General features: G+C 37.6%; 1 protein-coding gene across 1 annotated transcript in view; it reads left to right on the top strand.

Annotated features, from left to right (window-relative positions):
* The window catches only part of lingo1a (leucine rich repeat and Ig domain containing 1a), a 282,863-nt gene that overhangs the window by 129,726 nt on the left and 131,179 nt on the right, over positions 1–21,958 (top strand). The window contains exon 2 of the mRNA XM_061894597.1: positions 6,804–6,950. The gene's annotated coding sequence lies outside the window, so the exon portion shown is untranslated. The remainder of the gene's footprint in view (positions 1–6,803; positions 6,951–21,958) is intronic.

Below are 21,958 nucleotides of genomic sequence, written 5' to 3'. Positions count from 1 at the left end.
CACTGGAACTAAGGGGCCAAGCCCAACTCCTGAAAAACAACCCCACAGCATAATTCATAATTCATATTCGGCACAATGCAGTCCGAAATGGATTGTTCTCCTAGCAACCTCCAAACCCAGACTCGTCCATCAGACTACCAGATGGAAAAGTGAAGAGAAGGCGTCTCCAATGCTTTAGAGTCCAGTGGCAACGTGCTTTACACCAGTGGTCCCCAACCTTTTTGTATCCGCGGACCGGTCAACGCTTAATAATCTGTCCCGCGGCCCAGGGGGTTGGGGGGGTCCTTTTTTTTTTTTTTTTTTCTTTGTCATGAAAAAGGGAGGTTTTTGTGGTTGCTGCACTAATTGTAAGTGTATATTGTGTTTTTTTATGCTGAATTAGTAAAAAAAAATAATAATAATATTTTTTATTTTTTATTTTTTTTTTTTTATAAAAATGAAAAAAAAAATATTGTTGGGGACCACTGCTTTAGACCACTGCATAGCACGCTTTTGCATTGGACTCTGTAATGTATGGCTTAGATGCAGCTCCTCGGTCATGGAAACCCATTCCATGAAGCTCTCTGCGTGCTGTGCGTGGGCTAATTGGAAGGTCACATGACGTTTGGAGCTTTGTATTAACTGACTGTGCAGAAAGTCAGCGACCTCTTTGCACTATGCGCTTCAGCACCCGCTAACCCTTCTTTGTCAGTTTACATGGCCAACCACTTCGTGGCTGAGTTGCTGTTGTTCCCAAACTCTTCCATTTTCTTAAAATAAAGCCGACAGTTGACTTTGGAATATATGGGAGCGAGGACATTTCACGACTGGATTTGTTGCACAGGTGGCTTCCTATGACAGTTCCATGATGGACATCACCGAAAGCGGCCCATTCTTTCACAATTTTTTGTAGAAACAGTCTCCTTGCTTGATTGTATACACCTGTGGCCTGGCCAAGTGATTAGGAAACCTGATTCTGATCATTTGGATGGGTGGCCAAATACTTTTGGCAAACTGGTGTGTATTAGCATACATGTACAAGAGATATCCTTAAAGTTTTATAATCATTACATATATAGTTAATGATTTTTGGACAATTACTTGCAATTAACTACAGCAGTAGAACATTTTGGCTGATGTTTTTCAACCAACCATGCTCAAAATTGACCCACATCTGCTTGTCAGACCCATAAAGGTGTGTACCAAATTCCGATATGAATAAGCGAAAGACCATAATGTTAAAGTGAGGTGTTTGGCAGAGTAGCGTTGAGCTGTGTCAATTTGACTCGTTGTGGTCAAAGTTTGGGTTTAAAAAATCAGCGCCACCATGGGTGTATTTGTCAGAGAAATGATAGCACGGTCCACACAATAGGGGGGCTTTTTTTATTTATTTATTTTTTTAATTAATTTTCACCATTTAGCATGCAGCGGTTTAGGTGCAGAATTCTGTTAGCTCACGCAAACAGAGGTAGGTAGAGTAGCCAGAAATTGTACTCAAGTAAGAGTACTGTTACTTTAGAGATTTATTACTCAAGTAAAAGTAAGGAGTAGTCATCCAAATATTTACTTGAGCAAAAAGTAAAAAGTATGTTGTGAAAAAACTACTCAAGTACTGAGTAACTGATGAGTAACCTGTTTGTTTAATGATTACGGCAACAAATAATGCACAAAAACATAAAAATAGCAATTAGCAAATTCATAGCCAGGAATATCTCTTAAGCAACTAAAACAATAATATATATTTAATAATAATACATTAAAATAAAAAAATTAAGGTAAATTGAGCCACAATAACTTAACAACACCATAGGCTCAGTAGGTATTCATCGATTGATTGATTGATTGATTGATTGAAACTTGTATTATTAGATTGCACAGTACAGTACATATTCTGTACAATTGACCACTAAATGGTAACACCCCAATAAGTTTTTCAACGTTAATCAATTACTTAATAAATGACCAAGTCGAGGTGATCTACCTCATATATACATACACACACATATCATATATATATATATATATATATATATATATATATATATATATATATATATATATATATATATATATATATATATATATATATATATATGTATATATATATATATACATACAGTATATAATTTATCCATCCATCCATCCATCATCTTCCGCTTATCCGAGGTCAGGTCGCAGGGGCAACAGCCTAAGCAGGGAAACCCAGACTTCCCTCTCCCCAGCCACTTCGTCTAGCTCTTCCCGGGGGATCCCGAGGCGTTTCCAGACCAGCCGGGAGACATAGTCTTCCCAACGTGTCCTGGGTCTTCCCCGTGGCCTCCTACCGGTTGGACGTGCCCTAAACACCTCCCTAGGGAGGCGTTCGGGTGGCATCCTGACCAGATGCCCGAACCACCTCATCTGGCTCCTCTCGATGTGGAGGAGCAGCGGCTTTACTTTGAGTTCCTCCCGGATGACAGAGCTTCTCACCCTATCTCTAAGGGAGAGCCCCGCCACACGGCGGAGGAAACTCATTTCGGCCGCTTGTACCCGTAATCTTATCCTTTCGGTCATGACCCAAAGCTCATGACCATAGGTGAGGATGGGAACGTAGATCGACCGGTAAATTGAGAGCTTTGCCTTCCGGCTCAGCTCCTTCTTCACCACAACGGATCGGTACAACGTCCGCATTACTGAAGACGCCGCACCGATCCGCCTGTCGATCTCACGATCCACTCGTGAACAAGACACCTAGGTATTTGAACTCCTCCACTTGGGGCAGGGTCTTCTCCCCAACCCGGAGATGGCATTCCACCCTTTTCCAGGCGAGAACCATGGACTCGGACTTGGAGGTGCTGATTCTCATTCCGGTCGCTTCACACTCGGCTGCGAACCGATCCAGATCATTGGGACACGCAAACTCCTCTACCACGATATAATTTATATTTATTTATTTTGCCATTTTTGTTGACATGTTAAAGGTGTTTTAATGAATATACATGCATGTTTAACATATAGATTCCTATCTTTCATGAAGACAAGAATATAAGTTGTGTATTACCTGAATTTGATGACTTGTATTGATTGGAATCAGACAGTAGTGCTGATAATGTCCACATTTTCAAATGGAGGATAAAAAAAGTTCCTCTTTTCTGTCTAATACCACATGAAAGTCGTTGGTTTTTGGCATCTTATTTGTCCAGCTTCCATATTCGTTTTTATACACTTTACAATAAATACATTGGTGGCAAACTCCGTAGCTTGCTAGCTTGTTTGCGCTGGCTTTTGGAGACTCTTATTTTGTTAGCGCTGGCGCGATGCAGCGGCACTTTTATTGTGAAGACAGGAACTGTGCGATTAGCCTTTAGGCTTTTGACGGGAAGTACGGTTGCAATAAAAAGTGTCTTTTTTCTTTTACCCTTTTGATTGATTGATTGAAACTTTTATTAGTAGACTGCACAGTACAGTACATATTCCGCACAATTGACCACTAAATGGTAACACCCCAATAAGTTTTTCAACTTTTTTAGGTCGGATTCGACGTATGACGGTCACGTGACCACCTGGTTTTGTTTGATTGGTCCAACGTCACCAGTGACGGCATTTGATTGGTGAAACGCAGGCATGCGTGGTTCCTACTTTCAATGCGTGTCTGACAAAATCAAAACAAACAAAGCGTGCATTAACAGATCGATAAAAAAAAAGTAGCAAGTAACGAACTGATTGTAGATAAATGGAGCAGAGTAAAAGTAGCGTTTCTTCTCTATAAATATATTCAAGTAAAAGTAAAAGTATGTTGCATAAAAACTACTCTTAGAAGTACAATTTATCCCAAAAGTTACTCAAGTAGATGTAGCGGAGTAAATGTAGCGCGTTACTACCCACCTCTGCACGCAAACAATACAATTCAAACAAATTGAATTTGCGGCGCACCCTGTGGGATGTGTAAAATGCTTTGAAAAACACGTAATACAAATATATTCAATATTTTAGAAAACATAGACAAAAGATTGAAGACTTTTGGACATTTTGACATTTAGACTGAAATTACATTTTGCATGATGGCGGAAAATGTTTTTTTTAAACACTTTTTCTCCAATTTTACACGCATGTCAGTCCCTTACAGTTGCAGGGTTGCCAACTCCCAGAATTTTTTTTTTTTAATAATTGACATCTCGACCCGATTATATGTTCCTTGTTTTTATGGGATATGAGCCGAGGATGTCGTTGTGGCTTGTGCAGCCCTTTGAGACACTCATGATTTAGGGCTATATAAGTAAACATCGATTGATTAATTGATTGATTGATTGATTGATTGATTGATTGATTGATTGATTGATTGATTGATTGATTTGTGCAAATGATGTTTAATAATAGACCCAAAGGTTGAATGAAAGTTACTGGATTTTTGTCTGTTGATGTTACAGAAGAGTCCAGTTGCATTGATTAAACCTTTCTGGATTATTTGACCGGATGACCGACACTCATATTTTTATACTGTTTGACTCTAACCAGAATTACAACAGATGGGCAAGTTTTGGAATAATACAAATATATGGCAAACCAACTGTTCAATAATCAAGTTTTTGTGCAAAATAATAAAAATAACTCAATAAAATATATTTTTTTCTTAAATACAAATATTTCTTGTTTAAATGGCCACAATAAAAATAATCACTTCAAAAATAATACTTCAAAAAGTATAACAATTCAGTGTTCAACTTTATAATAAATATATATATATATATATATATATATATATATATATATATATATATATATATATATATATATATATATATATATATATATATATATATATATATATATATTAAGGTTGTGAATCTTTGGGTGTCCCACGATTGTATTCAATATCAATTCTCGGGGTCACGGTTCGATAATATATCGATTTTTTTCGATTCGATTCGATTCTCGATTCAAAAACGATATTTTCCCGATTCAAAACGATTCTGTATTCATTCAATACATATGATTTCAGCAGGATCTACCCCAGTCTGCTGACATGCTAGCAGAGTAGTAGTTTTTTTTTTTTTTTTTACTTTTATAATTGTAAAGGACAATGTTTTATCAACTGATTGCATTAATGGAAATTTGTTTTAACTGTTAAACAAACCAAAAATATGACTTATTTTATCTTTGTGAAAATATTGGACACAGTGTGTTGTCAAGTTTATGAGATGCGATGCAAGTGTAAGCCACTGTGACACTAATGATAATGTCAATGAGGGATTTTTAATCACTGCTATGCTGAAATTATAACTAATAATGATACTGTTGTTGATAATATTCACTTTTGTTTCACAACTTTTGGTTTGTTCAGTGTCGTGTTTGTGTCTCCTCTCAAGTGCTCTGTTTATTGCAGTTCTGAGTGTTGCTGGGTCAGGTTTGGTTTAGGAATTTGATTGCATTGTTATGGTATTGCTGTGTAGTGGTTTGTTGGATTGATTTAAAAAAAAAATAAATAAATAAAAAAATTTAAAATTAAAAAAAAAAATTGATTTTTTAAAAATTACAATCGATTCTGAATCGCACAATCGATTTTTACCCACACCCTAATATATATACATATACATATATACATATATATATATATATATATATATATATATATATATATATATATATATATATATATATATATATATATATATATATATATATATATATATATATATATATATATATATATATATATATATATATATATATATATATATATATATAATGAAGCAACTAATTGCTAAATCTTGAAGATGTTTGCTTGATGGCAGCCATGTTTTTCCAACCATCCATCCATCCACCCACTTTCTACCGCTTATTCCCTTTGGGGTCGCTGGGGGCGCTGGTGCCTATTTCAGCTACAATCGGGCGGAAGGCGGCGTACACCCTGGACAAGTCGACACCTCATCGCAGGTTTTTCCAAACAATTTTGCTAAAAAAAAAAAAAAAAAAAAAAAAAAAAGTAAAAAAATATTGTGTATATATATATATATATATATATATATATATATATATATATATATATATATATTTATTTTTTGACAATTTTTTTTTGTCCATGGTCTGTGCTTATAGTATGCTTATAATGTGTACAGTTTTGTGATTTATGTATTCTTTTGTATCATGACCTGTCGAATATTTACTGTCGTAACCTGCCTTAAGATGAAAATTAGCTAGTTTGCTAACTCCGGCATGTTTACATTGTTGCTCTATTTTGATGAATATGCATTGTTGTCCTAATTCAAATAAATAAATCTATAAACAGTCCCTGAAAGGACTCCATCCATTTTCTACCGCTTATTCCCTTTTGGGGTCGCGGGGGACGCTGGCGCCTATCTCAGCTACAATCGGGCGGAAGGCAGGGTACACCCTGGACAAGTCGCTACCTCATCGCAGGGCCAACACAGATAGACGGACAACATTCACACTCACATTCACACACTAGGGCCAATTTAGTGTTGCCAATCAACCTATCCCCAGGTGCATGTCTTTGGAAGTGGGAGGAAGCCGGAGTACCCGGAGGGAACCCACGCATTCACAGGGAGAACATGCAAACTCCATACAGAAAGATCCCGAGCCTGGATGTGAACCCAGGATTGCAGGAACTTCGTATTGTGAGGCAGAAGCACTAACCCCTCTGCCACCGTGAAGCCCCCTGAAAGGACTGTACCAAATATTTTGCCTCAACTGACTCAACACTGGGGTTCAGTACCAGCGCCACCATGTGGTGTATTTTTCAGGAAAAATTAGCGCTTTGAGAGTCGAAGAGCTTCCTTGCGCAAACAAAAACAACATTTAATGAAATGTTGCGTGTTGTTTTGCAGGTATCTCGACGCTGGGAGAGCCCAGGAGACCACGGGGGGATGCGAATTAAGGGGACCTCGCCTCACATCATCACCTGCCTCTACTCCGCTGCGCTGTGAGCTGCAGCAGCGGCGCTTTAAAACCAGCAGGCCCTAAACTTACTTCCTGTGAGTAAACAACGCTCCACTTCCACTGTAAATTAAATTAATGCCGCCATTTTGGATCTGATATCGACTCTTTGCGTGAGTGTTTTCTGGTCATTTTTTTGATGAATTATGACATTGTGGCCTGACTATGCTAATTTTACAGTTTTGGGATTGTGTTAAGCAACTGGCATACTCGCTAATTCCATGTCCATTTGCTTTATTTTACTCATAGCTTCCATTAATTTTGATGTCCTAACCAACTGCAATGTTTTGTGCAATTTGTGCCACTTGAGCATTATAAACATCCTTAAATTTCACCCAAAATCAAATACACCTAATGTTTTTGGAGTGAATTAATTAGTTGTGAAATTAAATTGTGTGTTCTTAACTAGGAACTGGCACCGAAACCCAGATCGGTAAAGGGAAACAGTAAGGGTGTAAATCTTCATATATATATATATATATATATATATATATATATATATATATATATATATATATATATATATATATATACATACAATATCGATTCTTGGGGTAACGATTCGATAATATGTAGATTTTTTCGACTCGATTCTCGATTTAAAAACGATATTTTTCCAATTCAAAACGATTCTGTATTTATTCAATACATAGGATTTCAGCAGGATCTACCCCACTCTGTTGACATGCTAGCAGAGTAGTATATTTAAAATATATATATATATTTTATAATTGTAAAGGACAATGTTTTATCAACTGATTGCGATAATGTGAATTTGTTTCAACTATTAAACGAACCAAAAATATGACTTATTTTATCTTTGTGAAAACATTGGACACAGTGTGTTGTCAAGTTTATGAGATGCGATGCAAGTGTAAGCCACTGAGACACTATTGTTCTTTTTTTTAATTTTTATAAATTGCTAATGATAATGTCAATGAGGGATTTTTAATCACTGCTATGCTAATAACTAATATTGATACGTTGTTGATAATATTCATTTTTGTTTCACTACTTTTAGTTTGTTCTGTGTCGTGTTAGGGACGGCGTGGCACAGTGGGGAGAGTGGCCGTGCGCAACCCGAGCGTCCCTGGTTCAATTCCCACCTAGTACCAACCTCGTCACGTCCGTTGTGTCCTGAGCAAGACACTTCACCCTTGCTCCTGATGGGTGCTGGTTAGCGCCTTGCATGGCAGCTCCATCCATCAGTGTGTGAATGTGTGTGTGAATGGGTAAATGTGGAAGTAGTGTCAAAGCGCTTTGAGTACCTTGAAGGTAGAAAAGCGCTATACAAGTACAACCCATTTATTTATTTATTTATGTGTTTATGTCTCCTCTCAATTGCTCTGTTTATTGCAGTTCTGAGTGTTGCCGGTTCAGGTTTGGTTTTGGAATTAGATTGCATTGTTATGGTATTGCTGTGTAGTGGTTTGTTGGATTGATGAAAAAAAAAATCGATTTAAAAAAAATGAGAATCGATTCTGAATTGCACAACTTATTCGATTCGATTCGTATTCGAATCCATTTTTTCCAACACCCCTAATATATATATATATATATATATATATATATATATATATATATATATATTTTTTTTTTTACGGTATACTGTACAGGTAAAACTCATGAAATTAGAATATCATTCAAATCTTCCTTTATTCCAGCAATTAAATTTACAAGGAGAAACTAATAAATAAAACACAACATGCAACTACGCATATTTCAAGCCCTCTTTTGATATCATTGTGACAATTATGGCTAACAGCTCATTTAAAACCACATTTTGAAAACCACATACAATCCAAGCAAGTAATTTTTTTTTTGTTGACATTTTCTATGTTGCTGCAATACTTTTTTTTTAAGTACTCGGCATCGTTTTAAAAGTACCGATTTGGTACGAGTTGAAATGTAAACGATACCTATCCCTATTTCGAACACGAGCCAGAATCTGACATGTCTCAAAGAGGAGCACAACCCATCCAAGCGGTTCTTCGCTGTCAGAAACATGGCTCCCGCCCTCTGACCATACGATGGTACTAGAAATATAATGATATATATAAAAAAAGGGGACTGTCTCGCTCTTGTTCCTGTCTCATACATCTTCAGTCATGCGCGAGGCCGTCCGTCAGTTTTACTGCACGTCGGCCTCCGCTGGACTCGGCACCGATGACTGATGGGCTTAAGTGCGGCTAAATAACTACGACGGTGGGGATGATAAAAACGTGAAAACACACACTCCGGACAGGAAATTGGCCATTTTGCAGCCATTGGCACAAAGGAGCTGAAGTGATGGCACTTTGCTACCGCTACGCTCATCCACCTCTGAAAGAGAAAATGTCTCGGCCGTCCGCAGGGAGATAGTCACAGTCCACTGGACATATTTCCGCGCCGACCTTATATGATCTACTTTGCTTTGTCCTTGCTTTTCTCGCCTTTACGGGGTCATAGCTGAGCTACGCCGGAAAGAAGGTTGCCTTTAGAAACGTGGCAATCAGCGCGCGTGGCGATTTAGAGGCTGCAGAAACAAGGTGAACAATACAGGCATTAATCAAACAAAGGCGCATTGGAAAATTAGGGTAATGAGGACGGGCGAATCTGGATAAAAATGGCTTCTCGGGGCTTAATGGATTGAATGGAATATCAATGACGAACGGGTGTGAGGTGACAGAAGGTGCTTTCCTTGCTAAATTTCAGCAAGTTGAAAAACATCAAGACAAGAGTCATCAGCTGCTTCTGGAGACCTTCTGCAAAAAAAAAAAAAAAAAAAAAAGTCAAAGATCCTCTATATTATATAGCGGTATAGCTCGGTTGGTAGAGAGGCCGTGCCAGCAACTTGAGGGTTGCAGTTTCGATTCCCGCTTCAGCCAGCCTAGTCACTGCCGTTGTGTCCTTGGGCAAGTCACTTTACCCACCTGCTCCCAGTGTCCCCCACACTGGTTTAAATGTAACTTAGATATTGGGTTTCACTATGTAAAGCGCTTTGAGTCACTAGAAAAAAGCGCTATATACATATAATTCACTTCACACTTCACTCTATAAGACAGGAGTCTTCAGCTGCTTCTGAAGACCTTTGGCAAAAAACAAACAAAAAAAAAAAAACTAGTCAAAGATCTTCTAATAGACAGGAGTCTTCAGCTGCTTCTGAAAGCCATTGGCAAAAAAAAAAAAAACTAGTCAAAGATCCTCTGTTAGACATCAGTCTTCAGCTGCTCCTAAAGACGTTCTGCAAAAAAAAAAAAAAAAAAAAAAGTCAAAATTATCTATAAGACAGGAGTCTTCAACTGCTTCTGAAGACCGTCTGCAAAAAAAGCAAGTGAAAGATAATTTGCGCCAATTTTAAGAGGCACAAAAATACTAGTCAAAGAGGCTCTTTATTACAGGAGAATGTAAATTTTTTTGGCAGAAACCCATTACAAGAAAATCATCTTTACAACAGAACCATTTCAGATCCTCTCCATGCCAAAAGTGCTTCTCTGGTTTTAAGGAAAACTGCAAAAAAAGCATGTCAAAGAATCTCTTTATGATGGGACTACTTTGCTGTTTCCTGTGGGATACAAGGCTCAAATGTTTGCCGGAAAAAAAAAAAAAAGGAAAAAAAATACTTCAGTCTCTGGCTTTTTTTACCGCACTAATTAGAACCTCCATGTCGATTCGATTTCGATTAATGGTGCAGCTCTACGGGCGTACAATCTTTAGCCAGGTAAACACTGCTGCACAGCTGCGGTAAAAACGCTGGTGACCAGTTAAAAAAGACATTCTAATTTTGTTATTTTGCCTTAAAAAAATCGAAAAACATGAATTGGTTTTAGTACAAAACATGCATCAATTTAGACTCACGTTGGATTATAATAGTACAAAAAAGTATTTCACATGAATGGAAAAAGTGCGAAAACTCTCTGTGTCGCACTACTGCAGGGGTCACCAACCTTTTTGAAACTTCTTGGGTACTGATTAATGCGAAGGGCTACCAGTTTGATACACACTTAAATAAATTGCCAGAAATAGCCTATTTGCTCAATTTAACTTTAATAAATAAATATATATATATATATATATATATACATATATATATATATATATATATATATATATATATATATATATATATATATATATATATGTATAAATTGTATTTCTGTCTTTCATTCCGTCGTACTTTTTTTTTCCTTTTACGGAAGGTTTTTTGTAGAGAATAAATGATGAAAAAAAAACACTGAATTGAATGGTTTAAAAGAGGAGAAAACATGAAAAAAATGAAAATAAAAATTTGAAACATAGTTTACCTTCAATTTTGATTCTTTAAAATTCAAAATTCAACCGAAAAAATGAAGAGAAAAACTAGCTATTTCGAATCTTTTTGAAAAAAATTACAGAATAATTTATGGAACATCGTTAGTAATTTTTCCTGATTAAGATTAATTTTAGAATTTTGATGACATGTTTTGAATAGGTTAAAATCCAAGCTATATTTCTAACAAAGACAAATCATTATTTCTTCAAGATTTTCCAGAACAACATTTTAAAAGAAATTCAAATGACTTTGAAATAAGATTTAAATTTAATTCTACAGATTTTCTAGATTTGCCAGAATATATATTTTTTAATTTTAATCATAATAAGTTTGAAGAAATATTTCACAAATATTCTTCGTTGAAAAAACAGAAGCTAAAATGAAAAATTAAATTAAAATGTATTTATTTTTCTTTACAATAAAAAAAAATACTTGATCATTGATTTAAATTGTCAGGAAAGAAGAGGAAGGATTTTAAAAGGTAAAAAGGTATATGTGTTTAAAAATCCTAAAATCATTTTTAAGGTTGAATTTTTTCTCTAAAGTTGTCTTTCTGAAAGTTAGAAGAAGCGAAGTAAAAAAAATACATTTATTTATTTATCCATCCATCCATTTCCTACCGCATATTCCCTTTCGGGGTCGCGGGGGGCGCTGGCGCCTATCTCAGCTACAATTGGGCGGAAGGCGGTGTACACCCTGGACAAGTCGCCACCTCATCGCAGGGCCTTAATTTATTCAAACATGTGAAAACCAAGTCTTTAAATTTTTTTCTTAGATTTTCAAATTTTATTTGAGTTTTGTGTCTCTTAGAATTAAAAATGTCAAGCAAAGCCAGACCAGCTTGTTAGTAAATAAATACAATTATAAAAAATAGAGCAGCTCACTGGTAAGTGCTGCTATTTGAGCTATTTTTAGAACAGACCAGCGGGCGACTCATTTGTTCCTTACAGGCACCGCGTTGGTGACTCCTGCACTCCTGTATGCTTTTATTCTGGTAGTGTGGCGATAAATAGCACACAGGTTTCTTTAGCAGATATGGATTGCTCTAATTCTAAATGTTTCCCTCACAAGGGAAGAACGTCCACCTTTTGATAGGTGAATATCTCTTTTATTGAACCCCAGGGTACATTTTGCAGCATTTAGAATCCGTGCTGCAGGGAAATCTGACTTCCCCGCTCTGCCATTAAGTTGAAGTGTAGCCGCGAACCGACGCTGCTCTACATCCGCCTCCTGATTCTCACCGACCAGTTGATTTTTAGACCCGATGCCCGTGTTTGTTGACGGCAGGCCGTGCACCCTCTTAGGAAACGTGCACTCCGCGGCGCCAAAGTAGGCGTGCACCATGTAACCTCAGCGCCGGTGAAAATGTTTCATTCATGAACTTGCCCGGGGCTGCAGGCGGGCCACTGTTTATGCCAACATTCATCGCATACGGTCCGTTGGAAAGAGCTCGTTTCGGCGGTGGTCTAATCTCGCAAGGAGGATTTATAAAGTTGTGAGTTCATCCAAATATTTTTGTTTCGAATTTTTTATATACCGTAAATTCCGGACTTTAAGACGTTACTTCTTCACTACGCTTTGAACCATGCGGCTTATGAAACAGTGCAGATATTTTACGGATTATTATTCGCAAGCAGCCGTAATGTTTTGTGTTCAATCATTTTCGTGAAACTCAAGTAGCGACACTGAAAAGTAAAAAAACAAAAACAAATAAAAAGTACCTATGATTGACACACACACACACTAGATGTGGTGAAATTAACCTCTGCATTCGACCCATCCCCTTGTTCTTGTGAGGGGAGCAGTGAGCAGCAGTGGGTTATTTAACCCCCAATTCCAACCCTTGATGCTGAGTGCCAAGCAGGGAGTCAATGGGTCCTGTTTTTTTAGTCTTTGGTATGACCCGGCCGGGGATTGAACTCACGACCTACAGATATCAGGGCGGACATGCTAACCACAAGGCCTCTGGGTCAGTCATTTGCCAGAAAAGGTGTGTTATTGTTTGTGCAGCGACGTCATCTTTTGGAAGAGTTCGCTCACTGCAGGTGTTGCGGGTTGGAAATGTACTTCCCGGTTTAATGCCTTGAACCGGAAGTAAAACCGTTCATAGCGTTTTTGCCCAAGAGGATTCTTCATTCGTCGTTTGTACGTTTTACAAGATAACTAAAACAATTCATACCGACTAAACTGTCCCCTGTGTGATGTCTGTAGGAGTGTTTTCATGCATATTTATTTGTACATGCTATCGTAATGTAATTAAATTAGCATTGTGAGCATTAGTTTGCTAACATATTTGCGTGTGTATGTGTTAGTATCATTAACATACACAGGCATTCTTTTTGTGGTGTTTCAGTTTCACAAATTGCTCGGTAAATTCACCAAGACGTCACCGTGGAGTTATTGAGTCTGTTTAGCTTCTGCAGCCAGTGGGTCCATGACGATGACTTCCATTTTGTTTGATTAGCCATTTTACTGTCGTGATACGGGTACAAGTTGGGAAAAAAATGTAATACATGTTGCTAAATACTTATGTTTAAATAACACATTTCACCCAAAAATTATGCGGCTTATAGTTCTGTGAGGCTAATATATGGAAAAAAAATATTCTCAAATTTAGTGGGTGCGGCTTTTGTATTGAAAAATATATTTTATACACATCATTTTTCACTCTATTTAAATCCCTTAATTTCTACATTTTTTATGGATTGTATTTAATATTTCTTGTTTATAAATATGTTATATGAATAGTTATACTATATTATTTAATACATATTGTATTTATAAAATATTATACTGTATTGTTTATTTATTAGGTTGTATTTATTTATTTAAAAACTATAAATATATCCCAGCTTTGTGTTAGAAAACAATGCACATTTTCATGATCTTTGGCCCGTTTCATGTTTTTGTTATGTACTGTTATTTTTGGACTCCCTTAGTTCCTGTTTTGTTTTTTTTTCTTTGTTTTTTTGTTTCTATGGGGATTGAATGGGTTCACCTGCCTTTGGTTAATGGTCGGCTGCAGTCGACCACTAACCAGAGATCTATTTATTCATCTCTTCGTGGCTTCTTTTTTTGCTGTACGCAACCTGCTACGTGAGTATTTGTCTTCTAGTCCATGCTGAGTGATAGCCTTATCTTCCAGTGCGATCTGCACGTTGTTCCTTCGGCTTATTTTCAGTTTTTGGTACTTCTTTGATTTTCGCGAAATAAATAATGTTCCTACCTGCAAGTCCTGTCCAGAGTGGTTCGTTTGCGTCCCGGGGGAACAAACTTTGCAGCAAGCTGCGACCCCCCGCATGTAACGCACATACTGTGTAATTGTTTTTATTGTGAGGTCAAGTTTCATTTTAGTTTTCGGAATATTCAGAGGGTCAATAAAAGATATGCTGCGGGCCACAAATGGCCCCTGGGCCAGACTTGGGTCAACATTGACCTGAGCTATCTCTCTGTCCTGACACGTGTTCTATTATAAGAAATGGCTGTCATGTTATCCACAGTTGATATGTATCTGTAATTATGTGTTGTAACTTTGTTCAAAAATAACCAGACTAACAAACGAAAGAAAAATGTCCATAACTAATGCAACTATGACGACGTTCATTATTTTGGGAGTTGTTGATGCGGCCTGTTTGTGCAAAGCCAACCAAAGTGTTAGCACTCTTAGCGCTTGCTACGAGAGTGTGCTTCAGTGATTTGGACATTTTTTTTGCAAAACTCTTTCACGCCATGCGCTAATGTTCTAACACGGAGCTGCTGCACCACAGACGGCTGGCGCTGACACAAAATGCGGCATTTTTGGGCGGGAAAGAGAGTTTGTTGACACTTTCCATTTAACGCAACTTTGGTCGCATTACAGGCTATTTATCTCTCACTTTTATCACGCTAAATCTCCAAAGTTAACGACTTAACTTTTTTTTCTACCGTAGCACCACCTGACTTGTGTTTTTTCAATCTGCTCTCAACATGTACGAAAAGGAGTAGGAATAAGCTGCTTCCAAATACCTTCTGCAAAAACTAGTGGAAGATCCTCTATAAGACAGGAATATTCAGCTGCTTCCAAAGACCCTAAGCAATAAACTAATCAAAGATCGTCTATAAGAGAGGAGTCTTCAGCTGCTTCTAAAGACCTTCTGCAAAAAAAGAACTAGTCAAAGTTCCTCTATAAGACAGGAGTCTTGAGCTGCTTCTAAAGACCGTATGCAAAAAACTAGTCAAAGATCGTCTCTAAGACAGGAATCTTCAGCAGCTTCAAAAGACCTACTGCAAAAAATAACAAGTCAAAGATCCTCTATAAGACGGGAGTCTTTAGCTGCTTTTAAAGACCCTATGCAATAAACTAGTCAAAGATCGTCTATAAGACAGGAGTTTTCAGCTGTTTCTAAATAATTTCTGCAAAAAATGGTGAAATATCTTCTCTGAGAAAAGAGTCTTCAGCTGCTTCCAAAGACCTTCTGCAAAAACTAGTCGAAGATCCTCTATAAGACAAGAATGTTCAGATGCTTCTAAATACGTTCTGCAGAAACTGGTCAAAGATCTTCTCTATGACAGGAGTCTTGAGCTGCTTCTAAAATCCTTCTGCAAACAACTAGTCAAAGATCATCTATAAGACAGGAGTCTTCAGCTGCTTCTAAATAGCTCCTGCAACAAAAAAATAGCCAAAGATCCTCTATGAGACAGGAATATTCAGCTGCTTCTGAAGACTTTCTGTAAAAAAAGAACTAGTCAAAGTTCCTCTATTAGACAGGAGTCTTGAGCTGCTTCTAAAGACCGAATGCAAAAAACTAGTCAAAGATCGTCTATAAGACAGGAATCTTCAGCAGCTTCTAAAGACCTTCTGCAAAAAATAACTAGTTAAAGATCCTCTATAAGACAGGGGTCTCTGGCTGCTTTTAAAGACCCTGTGCAATAATCTAGTCAAAAATCGTCTATAAGACAGGAGTCTTCAGCTGCTTCTAAATAACTTCTGCAAAAAATGGTGAAATATCTTCTCTAAGATAAGTGTCTTCAGCTGCTTTCAAAGACCTGCAGAAACTGTTCAAAGATCATCTATAAGACAGGAGTCTTCAGCTGCTTCTAAATAGCTCCTGCAAAAAAAAAAAACTAGTCAAAGATCCTCTATAAGACATGAGCATTTAGCTGCTTCTAAGACCTCCTGCAAACAATCTAGTCACAGATCCTCTCTATGGCAGGAGTGTTCAACTTCTTCTAAAGACCTTCTGCAAAAAAGCTACTCAAAGATCCTCTATAAAATAGGAGTCTTCAGCTGCCTCTAAAGACCTTCTGCAATAAACTAGTCAACGATCCTCTATATAAAGAAGAACTTTGCTGTTTTTAAGAACCTACTCCAAAAAAAGCTAGTCAAAGATTCTCTAAATGACAGGCAACTGTTGCTGCATTTAAGAAGCTCCAGCAAAAAAAAATAAAAAATAAAAAAAATAGTCAAAGATCCTCTATATGGCAGTAGTCCTCAGCTGCTTCTAAAGACCTTCTGCAAAAAAGCTACTCAAAGATCCCCTATAAAATAGGAGTCTTCAGCTGCCACTAAAGACTTTCTGCAAATAAACTAGTCAGCGACTTTCTGTATAAATAAGAACAAAGATCCTCTAAATCGGTGGTCCCCAACCACCGGACCGATTGGTACTGGGCCGCACAAGGAATAATATATATATATGTATATATATATATATATATATATATATATATATACATATATATATATATATATATATATATATATCTTTATAAATCAACATAAAAAACACAATATATACATTATATAAAAATATACATCAATATAGTCTGCAGGGATACAGTCCGAAAGCACACATGACTGTATTTCTTTATGAAAAAAAAAAAAAAAAAAGAACCCCTCCCTCTTCCAAAAGAAAGGCTGCATTTAAGAAGTTCCAGCCCAAAAAAAAATAAATAAAATAGTCAAAGATCCTCTTTATGACAGGAGTCTTTAGCTGCTTCTAAAGGCCTTCTGCAAAAAAGCTATTCAAATATCCTCTATAAAATATGAGTTTTCAGCTGCTTCTAACAACCTTCTGCAAATAAACTAGTCAAAGATCCTCTATATGAAGAAGAACTTAGCTTTTTTAAGAACCTACTGCAAAAAAAAATCTAGTCAAAAATCCTCAATATGACAGAACTTTGCTGTTTTTAAGAACCTACCACAAAAAAAGCTAGTCAAATATTTTTTTTAATCACAGAATAACTTTGATGTGTGTGAGAACATACTGCAAAAAATCGAGTCAAAGATCCTCTATATGGCAGGAAACTGTTGCTGTTTTTGATAACCTACTGCAAAAATGCTAGTCAATGATCCTCTAAATGACAGAAAAACTTACATGTTTTCAAGAATCTACTACAAAAAAAAGCTAGTCAAAGATCCTCTATATGCCAGGAGAACTTTGCTGTTTTTAACAACCTACTGCAACAAAAGCTAGTCAAAGATCCTCTATACGACAAAAGTTTGTGTACGTTTCTGAAGCAGGGTTGCCATGGCAATGCTAAAGATGTTTGTCCCCCCCACCACAAAGTATTCGTAATACAACCATTGCACGTTAGCGCTGAAAGCTAACAGCTAGCAGTCTAGCTTGACTTTTGGCAGTCTTTTCTTCAAACGTAACTTTCAGTTTGACCTACTTAAGGCAGGGTGACAAAACACGATAACAATAAACCACTTCCTCCCCGCAGAGATGTCAATACCAAAAAAAAAAAATAAAAAAAAAAAAGATTGCCTGGCTCAGAACTCGCCTTGTTTTGCATTCTGCGACACAAAGCCGAGGGAGGGGAAACAGGCGCCGAACTCCGGGAGCAAAATGTGTGTTTGCCAAAGATGCCTTTCTCCATAATCCAGGCTGCAGAACTCCAAACAAGAAGCCAAGGTCAGGCTTCCAAAAGATGCCGAAGCCACGATTCTATCACGTAGAGGATTTTCATACGCTTACACTCTTTGTTGCAGGAAACAAAGTCACACAGAAAAGATTGTTTGGTAGCAAAAAAACAGGCAGCAAGTGTTGTTCTTTTTCATGAGCATGACTCTGTCCCAACACTTGACCTCAATAAATACATCATATCTTAAATATAAACACTAAAGAATATCTTTACACTACTCAAAGAGCCATCTTAGTCATCTATTTGGCAGGAGTCTTCAGCTGCTTTTAAAGACCTTCTGCAAAAAAGCTAGTCAAAGATCCTCAATGGCAGGAGTTTTCTGCTGCATGTAAAGACCTTCTGCAAAAACATATGTCAAACATCTTCTATATGGCGGGAGTCTTCAGTTGCCTACTGTGACAGTTCTCCAGCCGTCATCGTGCGGGTTGCATGGACCATCGATACAAGACTCATTGTAGCAAGTTTGACCCTCGTTTATTATTTCAATAAACCAGACGAGAGATGAGCCCGCGAGGAAGACGCAGTCACCGGCCACCGAAAGGCGCGCCGAGACGAGCAGGAAAAGAGGTCGCGCTGGAAATCGGCGCGACCTCTTTTCCTGCTCGTCTCGGCGCGCCTTTCGGTGGCCGGTGACTGCGTCTTCCTCGCGGGCTCATCTCTCGTCTGGTTGCTCTCGTTGTCTTTTGCCATGAATTCTCCTCCGTCTTCTGCCATGATCGCTCTTCCTTCTCCCCTTTTAAACTGCAGGAGAAGATGCAGGGATTGAGAGCAGGTGTGTGGTTTACGCACCTGACTCTAATGGCTGGAGCGTCACTCCAAGCGTGCCCCGCCTCTCCGTTCCGCTGCATACTCCGCCTCCTGGCCGCCATCTGGGGTAGGACCGCTACCCCGCTGTTGGCCCGACGGCTCCGCCTCTCCACAGTTCCAAAGACCTTTTGCAAAAAATAAAAATAAATGTCAAGGATCATCTATATGGCAGGAGTCTTCAGTTCCTTCCTAAGACCTTCTGAAAAAAAAAAAATAGTCAAAGATCCTCTGTATGCAAAATTCATCAGTTGCTTCCAAAGACCTTCTGCAAATAACTAGTCAAAGATCCTGTATAAAACAGGAGTATTCAGCTGCTTCCAAGGACCTTCGTAAAAAAAAATCTAGTCTAATATCCTCTATAAGACAGGAGTCTTCAGCTGCTTCTAAAGACCTTCTGCAAAAAAAGCTAGTCAAAGATGCTCAATAGGACAAGACTCTTCAGCTGCTTCAAAAATCATTCTGCAAAAAAGTTATTTAAAGATCCTCTATTAGACTAGAGTCTTCAGTTGCTTCCAAAAGCCTTCTGAAAAAAAAAAAAAACTAGCCAAAGATCCTCTGAATGCAAAAGTCATCAGTTGCTTCCAAAGACCTTCTGCAAAAAACTAGTCAAAGATCTGTGAAAGACAGGAGTCTTCAGCTGCTTACAAAGACCTTCTTCAAAAAATCTAGTCGAATATCTTCCATAAGAAAGGATCTTTCAGCTGCTTCTAAAGACCTTCTGCAAAAAAAGCTAGTCAAAGATGCTCAATAGAACAGGACTCTTCAGCTGCTTCGAAAATCCTTCTGCAAAAAAAGTTATTCAAAGATCCTGTATTAGACAGGAGTCTTCAGTTGCTTCCAAAGACTTTCTGCAAAAGAATTGTCAAATATCCTCTATAAGTGAATTAGTGAAGTGAATTATATTTATATAGCGCTTTTTTTTCTAGTGACTCAAAGCGAAACCCAATATCTAATTTTTACATTTAAACCAGTGTGGGTGGCACTGGGAGCAGGTGGGTAAAGTGACTTGCCCAAGGACACAATGGCAGTGACTCGGATGGCGGAAGCAGGATTCGAACCTGCAACCCTTAAGTTGCTGGCTCGGCCGCTCTACCAACCGAGCTATACCACCCCACAGGAGTCTTCGGCTGCTTTTAAAAACCTTCTGAAAAAAAACGTCAAAGATCCTCTTTATGGTGGGTGTCTTCAGCAAGCTTCCAAAGACCATCTGGAAAAAAAAATAGTCAAAGATCCTCTATATGCAGGAGTCATCAGATGCCTCCAAAGACCTTCTGCAAAAAACTATTCAAAGATCTTCTATAAGACAGGAGTCTTCAGCTGCTTCCAAGTACCTTCTTCAAAAACTCTAGTCAAAGATCCTCTAAAAGACAGGAGTCTTCAGTTGCTTCCAAAGAACTTCTGCGAACAAAAAAAATGTCAACGATCCTCTATATTGCAGGAGTCTTCAGTTGCTTCCAAAGACCTTCTGAAAAAAACAAAACTAGTCAAAGATCCTCTGTATGCAAAAGTCATCAGTTGCTTCCAAAGACCATCTGCAAAAAACTTGTCAAAGATTGTGTAAAAGACAGGAGTCTTCAGCTGCTTCCAAAGTCCTTTTTCAAAAAATCTAGTCCAATATCCTCTATAAGACAGGAGTCTTCAGCTGCTTCTAAAGACCTTCTGCAAAAAAAGCTAGTCAAAGATGCTCAATAGGACAGGACTCTTCAGCTGCTTCGAAAATCCTTCTGCAAAAAAGTTATTCAAAGATCCTCTATTAGACAGGAGTCTCCAGTTGCTTCCAAAGACTTTCTGAAAAAAACTAGTCAAATATCCTGTATAAGACAGGAGTCTTCAGCTGCTTCCAAATGCCTTCTTCAAAAACTCTAGTCAAAGATCCTCTATAAGACTGGAGTCTTCAGTGGCTTCCAAAGAACTTCTGCAAACAAACAAAAAATGTCAAAGATCCTCTAAATTGCAGGAGTCTTCAGTTCCTTCCAAAGACCTTCTGAAAAAAAGAAAAACTAGTCAAAGATCCTCTGTATGCAAAAGTCATCAGTTGCTTCCAAAGACCTTCTGCAAAAAAAATGTCAAAGATCCTCTATATGGCAAAAGTCTTCAGCAAGCTTCCAAAGTCCATCTGAAAAAAAAAAAAAAAAGTCAAAGATCCTCTAAATGCAGGAGTCATCAGCTGCTTCAAAAGACCTTTTTCAAAAATTTTTGTCAAAGATCCTCTTTAAGACAGGACTTTTCAGCTGCTTCTAAAGACCTTCTTCAAGAAATGTAGTCAAAGATCCTCTATAAGACAGGAGTCTTTAGCTGCTTCTAAAGACATTCTGCAACAAAAATATTTGACTATCCTCTATAAGACAAGAGTATTCAGCTAAAGACCTTCTGCAAAAACTAAACAAAGATCCTCTATACGACGGAATACATTTGATGTTTTTAAAAACCTCCTGGAAAAAAAGCTAGTCAAAGATCCTCTTTATGACAGGAAACGTTACTGTTTTTTAGAAGCTCCAGCAAAAAAAATAATTTAAAAAAAGCTTGAAGATTCTTAATATGAAAGAAGAACGTTGATGTTTTTAAGAACTGACTGCAAGAAAAGGTTGTCAAAGATCCTCTTTATGACGAAGAACTTTGCTTTTTTTAAGAAACTAATGCAAAAAAAAAAACTATTCATAGGAGACCATTGCTGTTTTTAAGATGCTCCAGCAAAAAAAGCTTGTCAAAGATCCTCTACATGACAGAAAACGCTTGGTGTTTTTAAGAACCTACTGCAGACAAGCTAGTCAAAGATCCTCTAAATGACCGAATAACTTTCCTGTTTTTACGAAGCTGCAGCAAAAAAAAGCTATTCCGTATGACAGGAGACCATTGCTATTTTCATGAACCTACTGCACAAAGATAATCCAAGATCACGTAACTGACAAGTGTACTCTGCTATTTTTAAAGAGTTGCTATCGGACAAGATTGCTCGGATGCTTTTTGGACCACGTTGTGAAGGGAACCCTGTCTGGATGTGGGGACTTGTGAAGTACGTCAAAACGTAGCCGAAATATTTTGGGA

Source organism: Nerophis ophidion, linkage group LG03, assembly GCF_033978795.1.
Source record: "Nerophis ophidion isolate RoL-2023_Sa linkage group LG03, RoL_Noph_v1.0, whole genome shotgun sequence".
NCBI classification, from domain to species: domain Eukaryota; kingdom Metazoa; phylum Chordata; class Actinopteri; order Syngnathiformes; family Syngnathidae; genus Nerophis; species Nerophis ophidion.
This window is presented reverse-complemented; position numbering and strand designations above follow the sequence as displayed.